The following is a 13,937-nucleotide window of genomic DNA, read 5'->3' as shown; positions in this document are numbered from 1 at the left end:
GTGTATTGGGGAGGCCCTTTTAAAGCTTACGATCTGAGGATAGCTTTTCGGAGAACTAGAAACTTGAAAGAAATTCTGTGTCCCTCTATGCTTTCTAGTGCTGAGTGTGATACTGTATGGATGGGTCACAGGGCCTGTGGAACGTGTCAGATGTGTGGTCTTATGATGTGCACTAATAAGTTCTGTAATCCTAAAGATAAGAAAGAGTACACCTTAAGACACACGTCTGACTGTAAATCCTGTGGTGTAGTATATATTATAAAATGTCCCTGTGAGTTAATCTATGTGGGGCAGACATCCAGAAAATTCACTACACGACTTACAGAGCACAAAAGTAACATCAAGAATAAGGTAATTGGGGCTCCATTAGCGAGACATTGTATCGATAAAGATCATGATTTTGGTTCCTTACGGGCTTTAATTCTGGAGTTGGTTGTTCCGGGTAGGAGAGGGGGGGACTTTAGGAGATATCTGGCTCAAAGAGAACAGCGCTGGATTAACAGGCTGGATACATTGTGGCCAATGGGCCTTAATAGATCGTTTGAATGGCAACATTTCTATTAGAGTATATTGTGATGAATGAATGATGACGTGGGTGCGTGTTGTTACGTTATGATGTCACGAGTACGCTATAAAATTGTGGTTGCTGCCATCTTGATACGGTTTGAAAATCTGTGATCGAGTGAATTGATGTGAGTGTTAGTTTACTGTTATGTGTTTTGGTGGGTTTTGGAAGTGTGAATGCTCTAATTCGTTTTCTGATTTTTTAGTGAGCCTGTGATTTTGAGTGTCCTGGTGGCCCTGACGCAGCGGATGATAAAAATTCCCACGAAACGTGGCCGCGTCGGCAAATTAGACACTGGTGACTGAACATGGTATAAAGACAAGTCAAGTTCTGAGATAAGTCTTTTTGGTCTCACATTTTTTCAAATCCTGGCTACTACATATGTATAATACCCCTTTAAAGTTGAAAGGGTTTTAGCTTCATTAAATTGCTTTATAAAAAGCTTCATTAAATTGCTTTATAAAAAATTTTTCAAAAAAAGATTAAACTACTGGCCAATGATTGGAGCAGGAGCTGTATTAACTACGCGGATCTTCTCAGTTTGTGATTCACTGCTGTGCGTAGGCTCCGATTCTGAGGCCAGAGCCCTTCAAGTATGTTGGGCCTCTAATACTGATATGTATTGCCAGTATGAGCAGTATTATATACTATTTTCCTGATTATATTATATGCTGCTGGGGTAACTAGTTTACGGTTAAAACTCAGTCATTTCTAAAATAAAAAAGGCAACAAAGAGATCCTGCTGTTTCCAGAGAATCACCCTCATCCCTCAGTCAAAATGAGTGTAGTATTGCCTTGATTTTATTGTATTCCTTTTGCAAAATATTGGCAGGTTGGGGGGGGGGGGGAGTTTCCTGAATGTAAATTGAACATAGCCTGAACTTTTATTAAACCAGATTAGGCTGTGTTTTTCCACTGTCACATGAAATACCCAGCCTCCTAGCTTCCTCTTTTTGCCTGCTTTATCCTTTGAGGCTCCTGGTCTTTGTTTGGAGGTGTGGTCAGGACTTTGTGTACAGATTAGAATTCATATTACTGTTTTCCCAGTCTTGTTGTGTTTACCCCTTGCCCTTGTATACAAGCCTGCTCCATGCCACATTCTCTTCTTCTATTCCGTCCACCACCATGTTCAACATTCCAACATTCCTCCTTCTTGCATCCATCTCCAACTGTCCCACTGTTTCTTCTCCACCACCACATCTAACATTTCTCCCTCTTATCTTTCTCTACCTCACTCCTTTCCCATCACCATGTCCACTGAGTCTTTATCTGCCATCATGTTTCTATGTTTCCAATAATTCTCCTCTTTCTTCCTTTCCCCATGTGCATCATCTCTTTTCCTCTCACTCACCCAATGCTTAGCAATTCTTCCTTTCTATTCCCTCCCCCACCTCAGCATCTCTTTCCCCCATCCTTCTATCCTATGTCACACTCCAAAGTTGATGCCCCCTCCCTCCCTTCTGTGTCCCAAGTTAGTGCTCCCCCCCAGCCTGTCCCAACTTAAGTCTTCACTTGGTTTAAGTTTGCACTTTACAATGGGCTGCAACTTATTTTTGGTGATATCGGGATAGTGACTATTTCTCTCAAAGGTGATCCTTAAGATTGTGTCATCTGTTCTCAGGAAGTTACTATTATGTGAATCATAGTAATAACTCATTTAAAAGCTTTCATAAAGGTTTTATTGGCTTTTTTTTGATATACAAGCAATTTCCAAATATCATTATGTATAATCAACATGATTATTTTTGAGGCAATATGATTCAATATTCAAAATCATTTATATGGTTAGCTTTGAAATGGAGGGAGATGCCAGCCAGCCCACATTGGATTTGGAATGGGATTCTTATTTTGCTCAGTACAGTAGGAAATACATTTTAATTTTTCCTTTTATATTAGTTAGAGACTGATTTCTGTTATTTGTTGTGATAGAGAAGAAAATTGGAGTTCAGAGTCTTGTAGATTCAAACATCGACTGTATTTCATATGCAACAAATAAGGGCAAGAGTGAAGTATGGAATTTTTTAAAAGTGGTAATGGTTGATGCCAAAGAAGTGCCTTTTGCATTTTGCTCAAAGTGCAAGACAGTTCTCTCTTGGAGATCACGTGATGGAACCAATTGCTTATGGGCTCACAAGGACTATTGTGCAAACCGGATGCCAGCAACAAAGATTACAGCACTACTAGTTTTTCTCTCTCAAGTAAAACCAATAAAGTACCTGGTAACATAAAATCTGAGGTAGCTGATGTTATCCCAGGCAGCATATTCTCAACATGTGGGTGACATCATCCACGGAGCCCCGTAGTAGACAGCATCGCAAGCAGACTTGCTTGAAGAACTTTCAAAGAGTTTGTGAGTGCTGCACCGTGCATGCGCGAGTGCCTTCCCATCGAACGTAGGTTGTGCGTCTCCTGTGAGTTACCTCAGTTCTCGTTTTTCCGCGGAGCCAAGAAGCACCTGTGTTTCTCAGCTCTGCCCAACTTTGAATTATGCCTTCTCGCACCGCGGCTTTTCTTTCTTAATTTGTTCTTTTATTTTGTAGTCGCTGTGTGGCGCGTCTCTAAAAAAAAAGTTTCATTTTTTTCGTCAGTTCTCGTCCTGTGGGGCTTGGGCTCAGGCCCTGCTGCCGACCCTTGTTTGGCTGTGGCATCTTTTTTTCTATGTCCCAGCTTGTTATGGGCTTCAAAAGGTGTAGCCAGTGTAACCAGGCGATTTCACTTACGGACCCGCATCGTTGGTGTATTAAGTGCTTGGGACCCAAACATTGTTCTGAGTCCTGCCTGCTCTGTGCTACCATGGAACCGTCTGCAGAAAAGGCCTCAATCTCAGCCTCGAACTCGGCAGTGGCCTCGGTGGCCAAGTCCTAAACCTCGAGCAAGTCGCCCTCATCTGTGAAGGTCTTGTCTGCTGTGCCTCCTAAGGTCTCATCCTCAGGCAAGTCTGCTCTTCCCTCCGCAGGTACGCTAGCTAAGAAGCCTCCAGCTGAGTCTCAGGCAATCCAGGCAACGAGTGCAGTCATGCCAGCCTCTACGAGACCCCCTCCGAAGCGTGCCTCCAAAAACAGGGAATATTCATCTTTGAGGTTGCCCTCTGTGGAGCGCACTGCTGCACCTTCTAGACCAGAGTCATTGGTCTCGGTGCCTGCCTTTGAGGACATCCTGCAAGCAATCTTGACCAGCCAGCTCACCTCAGTCTTTGCCAAGATTACTCCGACTTCGACCCTGCTTTCTGCGAGCCAGTTGAGGCACAATGAGCAAAACCTCTTAGGTCCCGACCTTTGTCCTCCAGTGATTCCTCGCCTCGTCCTTCCAAGTCCGGGTCTACGGCTTCTCAATCTGCTTGAGAGGTGGTGGAGAAGCCTCGATCGATGTCTCATTCGAAGCATTCCTTGTCATCGAGGCACCTATCTTCGAGGAAGGATAAAGAGTTTTCTTTACCTCGTTCTTTGAGGCCCATCGAGACCCCTTCAAAAACCAGGCATAGGTCTCGAACTCCAAAGCTTGCAATGCCTCATGCTTCTCCATCTCGGGACTCGTCCAGGTCCCGGACTCCTCTGTCGAGGCATGCTATGAGGATCCTCGTTCTCATGTTTCTATGAGGCACGAGTTGAGACATTCAGTTCCTCATACTTCTGGGACCTCTCCATCAAGGCATCTCAAACGTAAGCACTCTCTGACTCTGCCTATATCACACAGCGAAGCTTCTTCTGTTACTCTTACATTGGATACAGACGTCCCTTCCCAATACTCCAGGGAGGCTTCTCCTTCTTATTCAGCAATGTCTCAGTCTTGCTCCACTTCTCCTCCTAAGGGCTCTTCATTTTCAAAATCCACATCTTTTTCAAGATTCATCTTTGACATGAGTAAGGCTCTTCAAGTTGATCTTCATTCTGAGTCTAAGTATACTCCTGAATATTTGGCTGAGATGGAATTGCCACATCCACCAAAGGACACCATGAGATTTCCCAAGAATCCTCTTTTGAAGCAAACTTTTCTGAAGAATCTCAAGACTCCTTATTCCATTCCGACTATTCCCTCAAAAATAGAATCTCGTTACCATACGGTTCCTTGGAAAGGGTTTAAGAAGCCACAATTGTCTCATCAATCCTTGGTGATAGAATCATCTCTCAAAAAATCTAATCCCACCAGGGTTTATGCTGCAGTCCCTCCAAGCAGAGAAGGACAGACGATGGATAAATTTGGATGCTGTCTGTATCAAAATTCCATGATGGCAATCAGGATTTTGAATTACAACTTCATGTTCACATCTTATCTCAAGTACTGCATAAAGACCATGCCCTACTTTTTCTCTGATTTACCTGAGCACCGGCTGCCTGAGTTTCAACAACTCCACCATACTCTATCACAAATACGTCTCTTCATGCTTCAAGCGACTTATGATGCATTTGAAATATCATTTCGAGTCACTGCTTTTTCTGTGGCAATGCAATGTCTGGCTTGGGTATGCATTGTGGACATGGATCCTAACTTGCAAGATTGTCTAGCCAATATACCATGCCAAGGTAATGAGCTGTTTGATGACTCCATTGCGGCTGCCACCAAGTGTCTGTCAAAGCATGAGCGGTCCTTTGTCTCTTTGATTTGACCTAAAGCTAAGCCTCCAGCTTCTAAGCCTTATAGGCCACCTCCACGTTGTTATCCACAGAAATATACCCCAATTTTCTCCAGGCCTCCACCTAGGAAACAACCATAGCAACAGCGTCAGCAAAAATCCCAGACTCCTGCTGTAGCTAAGTCTGCACAGTTTTTTTGACAATCTAAATCTGAGCATAATGTCCATCTTCATCCATCAGTCTCCTGTCCTCCCCATAGGAGGTCACCTCCATCACTTTTACCAACAGTGGGAACAGATTACATCAGACCTCTGGGTTCTCACCATCATTAGAGAAGGATACTCGCTCCAATTTCTTCAAATTCCACCAGATCTCCCTCCAAAAGCGTTTCCTTCCAACATGTTGCAACTTCCCCTTCTTCTTCAGGAGGCTCAGGCTCTTCTTTATCTCCATGCCATCGAGGAGGTTCCCTTTAGAGAATGACATGGCGACAAAATTCATCACCGTTCCCGTCCCCGCGGATAACCGCGGGAAACCATCTTCATGTCATTCTTTAAGGAGAGAGGGAAGAATCAGAGTATAATTGGGCACAACCAATGACCCGCAAGCTTTGCTTTGAAGAATGCTGGTGTAGAAGGACTGAGGTTGAAATAGACACTAGAAAATGACATGGGATTATTTCCTGCGGTTATCCGCGGGGATGGGAACGGTGATGAATTTTGTCACCATGTCATTCTCTAGTTTCCTTGATCCAACAGGACACAGGGTTTTAGTCCCATTATTTTCTGGTCCCAAAGAAGATGGGGATTTGTGAACTATCCTAGACCTCAACAAATTTCTTGTCAAAGAGAAATTTTGGATACTTTCTCTTCCAACCCTGTATCCCCTGATGGATCAAGGAGATTGGTTATGCTCCCTAGATCTCAAAGAGACTTACACTCTTATTCCAATTCATCCAGCCTCTCGCAGATTCCTAAGATTTCGGGTGGGGATTCTTCATCTTCAGTACCGAGTCTTCCCTTTCGGACTCGAATCATCTCCCAAAGTCTTCACCAAATGCCTGGTAGTGGTGGCTGCAGCCCTGCGGATGCAGGGTCTTCAAGTCTTTCTATATCTGGATGACTGGCTCATCAAAGCCTCGTAGCAACAAGAGGCTATTGTAGCGACCCAATGGACTATAGCATTTCTCCAAAGTCTTGGGTTCGAAATCAATTTTCCAAAGTTCCAGTTATGTCCCTCCCAAACTCTACAGTTTATTGGAGCCATCCTGGACACTGTTCAACTCAGAGCATTCCTGCCTCAACCACTTCAAGATGCTCTCATTCACCTTTGTCAACGAGTGTCTTCCCTCACGTCAATCTCAGCAAAACACATGATGGTTCTTCTCTGTCACATGGCCTCTACAGTTCACGTGACTCCTTTTGCCAGACTTCACCTCAGAATTCCTCAGTGGACCCTGGCATCTCAGTGGCAGCAAGCTTGCGACTCACTCAACACATTACAGTGACTCCTTCGTTGAGAGAGTCTTTCCACTGGTGGATGCTCTCTTCCAATCTTTCCGGAGGTTTGCTATTTCACTCGCCCCCTCATCAGAAGATTCTCACGATAGATTCCTCAACATACGCTAGATGGTCTTCGTACTCAAGGTCACTGGTCCAGCTTAGATCGTCAATGTCATATCAATCTGTTGAAACTCAGAATGATCTTCTGTGCTCTCAAAGCTTTTCAGCATCTTCTCCATGACATGGTAGTCCTCATTCAAACGGACAATCAGGTCACTATGTATTATGTGAACAAGCAGGGAGAAACAGGATCTCTCCCTCTTTGCCAAGAAGCTCTAAAGCTTTGGAATTGGGCAATCCTTCACAACACCTTCCTGAGAGCTATCTACATCCAAGGGCAGCAAAAGTGTCTGGCAGACAAATTGAGTCGTCTTCTACAACCTCACGAATGGACACTCAATTCCTCACCTCTACACCACATTTTTGCTCATTGGGGAACTCCTCAGATAGACCTCTTTGCATCTCCCCAAAGAAACAAACTGCCTCAGTTTTGCTTCAGGATATACTCTCCTCACCGCCTCGAGGCAGATGCTTTTCTTCTAGAATGGGCAAATCAGTTTCTCTTTGCATTCCCTCTGATTCTCAAGTCTCTTGTCAAACTCATGAAGGAGCATGCCACCATGATTCTGATAGCTCCTAGGTGGCCCAGACAACCATGGTACTCCCTTCTACTTCAACTCAGCACCAGGGAGCCTCTACTTCTACCAGTATTTCCCTCGCTGCTTACACAGAGTCAAGGGTCTCTGCTTCATCCCAACCTGCAGTCTTTACACCTAACAGCTTGGTACCTCTCCACCTAACTGCCACTATACAGTTCTCTCAATCTGTACAGGACATTCTAGAGGCTTCCAGGAAGCTGTCCGCTAGGCAGTGTTACACCCAGAAATGGACTAGATTCTCTGCTTGGTGTACTATTCATCACAAGGAGCCGCAATCTAACTCCTTGACTTCGGTTTTGAATTATCTGCTGCACTTATCTCAATCTGGCCTCAAATCCACATCCATTAGAGTCCACCTCAGTGCAATTGCTGCTTTTCATCAGCCTATCAAAGGGAAACCCGTGTCTGCTCATCCTGTGGTTTCCAGATTTATGAAAGAACTTTTCAATATAAAACTGCCTCTCAAGCCACCTCCAGTGGTTTGGGATCTCAATGTTGTTCTTGCTCAATTGATGAAGCCTCCTTTCGAACCAATAGATTTGGCTCATCTTAAATATCTCACTTGGAAGGTGGTTTTTCTCATTGCGCTCACCTCTGCTAGACGAGTCAGTGAGCTACAAGCTCTACTGGCATACCCACCTTTCACAGTATTCCATCATGACAAGGTGGTCCTCCGTACTCATCCTAAATTCTTACCTAAAGTGGTTTCGGAATTTCATCTCAATCAATCCATTATTTTTCCAGTGTTTTTTCCAAACCCTCAATTTCATCCTGGAGAAACAGCTCTTCTTGAAACACACTCAACCTCACAGAACTACTCCTCAACTTTTTATCTCCTTCGATCCAAATAAGTTGGGGCATCCTGTTTCCAAGCGAACCATCTCCAACTGGATGGCTGCTTGCATCTCTTTCTGCTATGCTCAGGCTGGTCTCCCTCTGCAGGGTCAAGTCATAGGCCATAAAGTTAGAGCTATGGCGGCGTCTGTAGCATTCCTCAGATCAACTCCTATTGAGGAAATCTGCAAGGCTGCCACTTGGTCCTCTGTTCATACATTCACCTCTCATTATTGTCTCATTATTGTCTGAATACTACCAACGGGAGCTGACCCAGCACCTCAACTGCCTCTCCGCTGCAGGGATCTTGATCGGGACAGTGTGGGAGATGAACTCTGCTTCCTGACATCCCTAGCAGCGCTAACCTTTTCAAATCCTCTGCTTCGGGCCAGCTCCACTGCCATCGGGAGCTGCCCCAACGCCTCAATCAACCTCTCCGCTGCAGGGATCTTTGTCAGTACAGTGTGGGAGACGAACTCCGCCTCCCGACATCCCTGGCAGCGCTTAACTTAAAAGACCCTTCTCTTCAGAGCAGCTCCACTACCAATGGGAGCTGCCCCAGCACCTCAACTGCCTCTCCAATGCAGGGATCTTGATCGGGATGGTATGGGAGACGAACTCTGCCTCCCGACATCCCTAGTAGCACTAACCTTTTCAAATCCTCTGCTTCGGGCCAGCTCCACTGCCATTGGGAGCTGCCCCAATGCCTCAATCGACCTCTCCACTGCAGGGATATCGGTCAGGACGGTGTGGGAGATGAACTCCACCTCCCGACATCCCTGGCAGCGCTTAACTTAAAAGACCCTTCTCTTCAGAGCAGCTCCACTACCAATGGGAGCTGCTCCAGCACCTCAACTGCCTCTCTGCTGCAGGGATCTTGATCAGGATGGTGTGGGAAATGAAGTCCACCTCCCGACATCCCTGTCAGCGCTAACCTTTTGAAATCCTCTGCTTCGGGCCAGCTCCACTGCCATCGGGAGCTGCCCCAATGCCTCAACCGACCTCCTTGCTGCAGGGATCTTGGTCGGGACGGTGTGGGAGACGAACTCCACCTCCCAACATCCCTAGCAGCGCTAAAACTGAATGAGCGAAACCGCGAACCTGAAAGGAGCTGTGCCCAACTTTGGTTCTCCTTATTTTAACTTGCATATTTTAACGTGCACTATGGGACAACCTATGGTGCACTTAATTTTTATTCTGCTGCCACTGAATCTGATTTAGTGCCACCTGATTTACTGATAATTTAACTATTAACTTAACTGTTAATTTACCTGCTATTAAATCCAATTTAGTGCTATCTGATTTACTGATAATTTAACTATTAATTTAACTGATAACTGATGACATTGTATCTGATCTAGTGCTATCTGATTCACTGCTAATAAATTAACCTAGAAATTGGGAGTAACAGAAACATCAAATAGCCACTAGGACAAGAAGTCATTCTAATCTGCAAGCATGAATTTCCTACTGTTTCTACTAATCTATTTAATATGCGATAACATTAAGGATGTTAAATCACTTTATCCACAACTACACTCAACCCATTATCCTGACCTACCCATCAGGCTCATAATTAACCAACAAGAAGACAGAGCAAACCATATTAATGTAATCTCGAGCAACGGCAGACATCAACGCAGTGGCGTACCAAGGGGGGGGCGGGAGGAGCAGTCCTCCCCGGGTGCCAGCCCTGAAGGGGTGCTCCCGGCCTTGCCGTTCAGTCCCCCCACACCCCCGAAGGACCGCTCGCCCCACTGACCTTCCTGCACCACCTGTGAAGCAGCAAGCAGCAGGATCGCGAGGTCAGCTATCCCTGAGCTGCTTGGGCGCTGCTTCCTGCGCCGCGGTCCCGCCCCTCCTCTGACATCAGAGGAGGGGCGGGAACACGGCGCAGGAAGCAGCGCCTAAGCAGCGCAGGGATAGCTGACGTCGCGATCCTGCTGCGGCTGCTTCATAGGTGGTGCAGGAAGGTCAGTGGGGCGAGCGGTCCTTCGGGGGTGGTGGTGGTGGTGGGGACTGAATGGCAAGGCCGGGAGCATAGGTAGTGCTGCTTCATAGGTGGTGCGGGGAGGCCAGGGGGGCGAGCGGTCCTTCGGGGTGGGGCGGGTGGGCAGGCAGGCAGGCATTCAAGGGGGAGGGGGGTGACAGGCAGGCAGGCCTTCAAGGGGGGGGGACAGGCCTTTGGGGGGGTGTTCAGACCTTCAAGGGGGAGGGACAGGCCTTCAAGGGGGTGGCAGGCAGGCCTTCAAGGGGGGACAGGTCTACAAGGGGGGACAGGCCTACAAGGGGGTGGGCAGGCCTACAAGGGGGTGGGACAGGCCTTCAGGGGGGGTGCAGGCCTTCAAGGGGGGTGCAGGACTTCGGGGGGGGTGCAGGCCTTCAAGGGGGGGACAGGCCTTCAAGGGGGGGACAGGCAGGCAGGCCTTCAAGGGGGGGACAGGCCTACAAGGGGGTGGGACAGGCCTTCAAGGGGGGTGCAGGCCTTCAGGGGGGTGCAGGCCTTCGGGGGGGGGGGTGCAGACCTTCAAGGGGGGGGGGACAGGCCTTCAAGGGGGGGACAGGCAGGCAGGTCTTCGAGGTGGGGGGACAGGCCTACAAGGTGGAGGGACAGGCCTTCAAGGGGGGGGACAGGCCTACAAGGGGGTGGGACAGGCCTTCAAGGGGGGGTGCAGGCCTTCAAGGGGGGACAGGCAGACCTTTAAGGGGGGACAGGACTTTGGGGGGACCCTGGTTTAGAAGTACACGGAGGGAAGGGGGTGTTCAAAGAGACGTGCATATGCCAAACTTTGGGGGGGAGGAAGAAATAATGGGTCTGAAAATAGAGGAGAGGGAGAGAAATGATGGACCATGGGATTTAGGGAGGGAAGGAACTGAAGGGGAGAGAAATTGGACACAAGGGATGGTGTGGAGGAGGGATAGAGATACTGGATAGGAGGGTAATTGGGAAAAGAAAGGGAGAGATGGTGGACTCTGGGGTGGTGGGGAAGGAGGGAGAGATGCCGGATGAAAGGGTAGTTAAGAAAAGGTGGATCTGTGGAGGGAGATGAAAAAAAGGAAAGATACCAGACTTCCTGGGGAGGGAAGGGAAATGGAAAGGGAGGACAGAGTTGGCAGATGGATGGTTAGCACGCAGAAAGAAGAAAGAAGGAGACCCTGGCAAGCAAGTTATCAGAAGAAAACCAGAGCCTTGCACCAACAAGATTTGAAATATAACCAGACAACAAAAGGTAGAAAAATTAATTTTATTTTCTGTTTTGTGATTATAATATGTCAGATTTGAAATGTGTATCCTGACAGAGCTGGTGTTGGACTGCAAACGTGAGATAGGATTTAACAGAGAGAGGAAAAGTCCTTTTTGTTTCTTTATTTTATTTACACCACAGCGCCAGTGTGGTTAGGAGAAGCCAAAGGGGGTGAAAAAGCTATAAAACCCACCAGGAGTTTTGAAAAAAATCACCCAACTGGGCAGGAAAATCGAATTGAAAAACCAATTCAATAGGCTGAATCGAATCAAAAATTTTTTTCCTGAATCTGGCAGCATTAGTTTGCGCTACTGTCTTAGACTTTAGGACCTGGGATTGTGGAGAGATGGCATCCTCAGTTCTTTATAATGCAAGTGAAACGAGGATTTGGTCAGACTTTTGAAGGGTCTGCAGAAAAAAAATATTGTATAGGCCGGGGACATGAAACAGCAGGAAATGGGAACTTTTCTTCCTTCTATTTTTGTGAATGGAAAGGCTGAGGATGTCAGAGAGTTCAGTTAAAATATGTGCTTTATAAGAAAATATAATAATGTGTTTTATAAAGTTTATAGCATAGCTGGCCTACCCAGTGAGGTGTTTCTAGTGGTGGTGGTGGCAGCGTGTCAATGTGTTGAGAGGAAGAGGTGGTCTGGGAAATTCTGCTGAGCAAACTCCGGGCCCATTTCCACCCCCCAGTTAGTCCACTCCACTCAACTGGTTCACACACTGAGTGGGTCTTTGGGTGTTGTGTTGGGATCTCTTCGAGTGGTTTATCAGTATCTCCTTCTGGTCCAAGGAAGGAAACTTTGTTATCCTTAGCATTGACCTACAGAATATGTTTGTAACAGCGCTGCTTGTGTGGCATTAGGCTATGTAGTGATCGAAAGAAAAAAACAGACCTTTGCACATTTTTGCACTATATGGTGGGTGTATGAGGAGATTCACATTTCCTGCACAGCTAAGTCCATGTGAAGTTACCTTGTGCTGTATTTGACATCTAGCAAGGTCTCTGTTTGAAAGGAAAGATCTAAACTTAAAAATGAAGTGGGCAGAAGTTATGGTAAAAGCAGATAGTGTAGCTGGTTTTAAGAAAGATTTGGACAAATTCCTGGAGGAAAAGTCCATAATCTGTTATTAAGACATGGGGGAAGTGTCTGCTTGCCCTGGATCGGTAGCATGGAATGTTGCTACTCTTTGGGTTTTGACCAGGTATTAGTATCCTGGATTGGCTACCATGAGAATGGGCTACTGGGCATGATGGACCATTGGTCTGACCCAGTTAGGCTATTCTTATGTTATGTTCTCATCTGTAGGGGCCTTTGTTTTCACTTCTTATTTTAATGTATTTTTTTTCTGGGAACTTATCAGTGTTTTTTATAATGGGAACAAAAATGGAAGAGAATTAAGGTGTGTGGAATGGGGGGGTAACTAATTTCTTCAGCTAAATAATTCAATCCACCTCAACCAGATATAGGAGAACTCACGCACCATTTACACATCCTCCAACCACAAACGTCAAAAGAAAAAAACAGTTCGACAATCTCCTAGCCATTCGAGCTGCAACACTCGACCCCCAACTCTACAACCTATTGACCTTGACCACAAACTATAAAACCTTCAAAAAAGAAATAAAAACCTTTCTATTCAAAAACACATAAAACCGAACTAACACAATCAGAACTGTCCCAAGCATCACCTGCAACTACTCCATATGTACTTCTGATGTCATGACAATTCAGACATAATTTATGTTATGTTATGTTTGGAATATAAGAAAATTTTCACTGCCTGTTTCTATTCTGACCATTTATTCCGTTTCATGGTCATTACAAAAAATATTTTTTTACATGGGGGGGGGTGTCAAAAAATGATGGGCCCCGGGTGCCACATACCCTAGGTACGCCACTGCATCAACGTACCCTAAAAAAAAAAAAAAAAAAAGGATAAGGGAAATAAAACCCATCAGAATCATTACATCCACCATATCCACTTCCATTCCCTGTGCATATCTCAACATTAGATCTGTCAGGAATAAAGCATTTTTAATTAAAGATTGGATCATCACCAAGCAAATAGCCTGTCTTTTCCTAACGGAAACATGGCTATTGTCTGAAGATGACCCAATAATAAATGATCTCCTACCAGATAATTTTAAAATTCACATGCTAAATTGTGATAAAAGAAGAGGGGGAGGATTAGCATTTGTTTCTAAGGAAGGATTTGTAGTAGAACTATTGGATTCCAAAATGACCAATCATTTTGACATACTAGCCTGTAATATTAGCGATAAGGAACTAGAAGATTCCCTTTCTTGTATATTATTCTATGTTCTGCCAAAAAGCTGGTCAAAAGCTAAAGAGGACTTTTGCGAATTTGTCCTACATAACTCAATCACTTCATCACATAATTTAATTGCAGGAGACATGCACCTACATTTAGATGAAGTAGACAATCCAGAAGTGAAAGACTTTAAAAACTTTCTATCTCTACTTAATTACAAT

This window comes from Geotrypetes seraphini, chromosome 9 (genome assembly GCF_902459505.1).
Source record: "Geotrypetes seraphini chromosome 9, aGeoSer1.1, whole genome shotgun sequence".
Lineage (NCBI taxonomy): Eukaryota > Metazoa > Chordata > Amphibia > Gymnophiona > Dermophiidae > Geotrypetes > Geotrypetes seraphini.
This window is presented reverse-complemented; position numbering follows the sequence as displayed.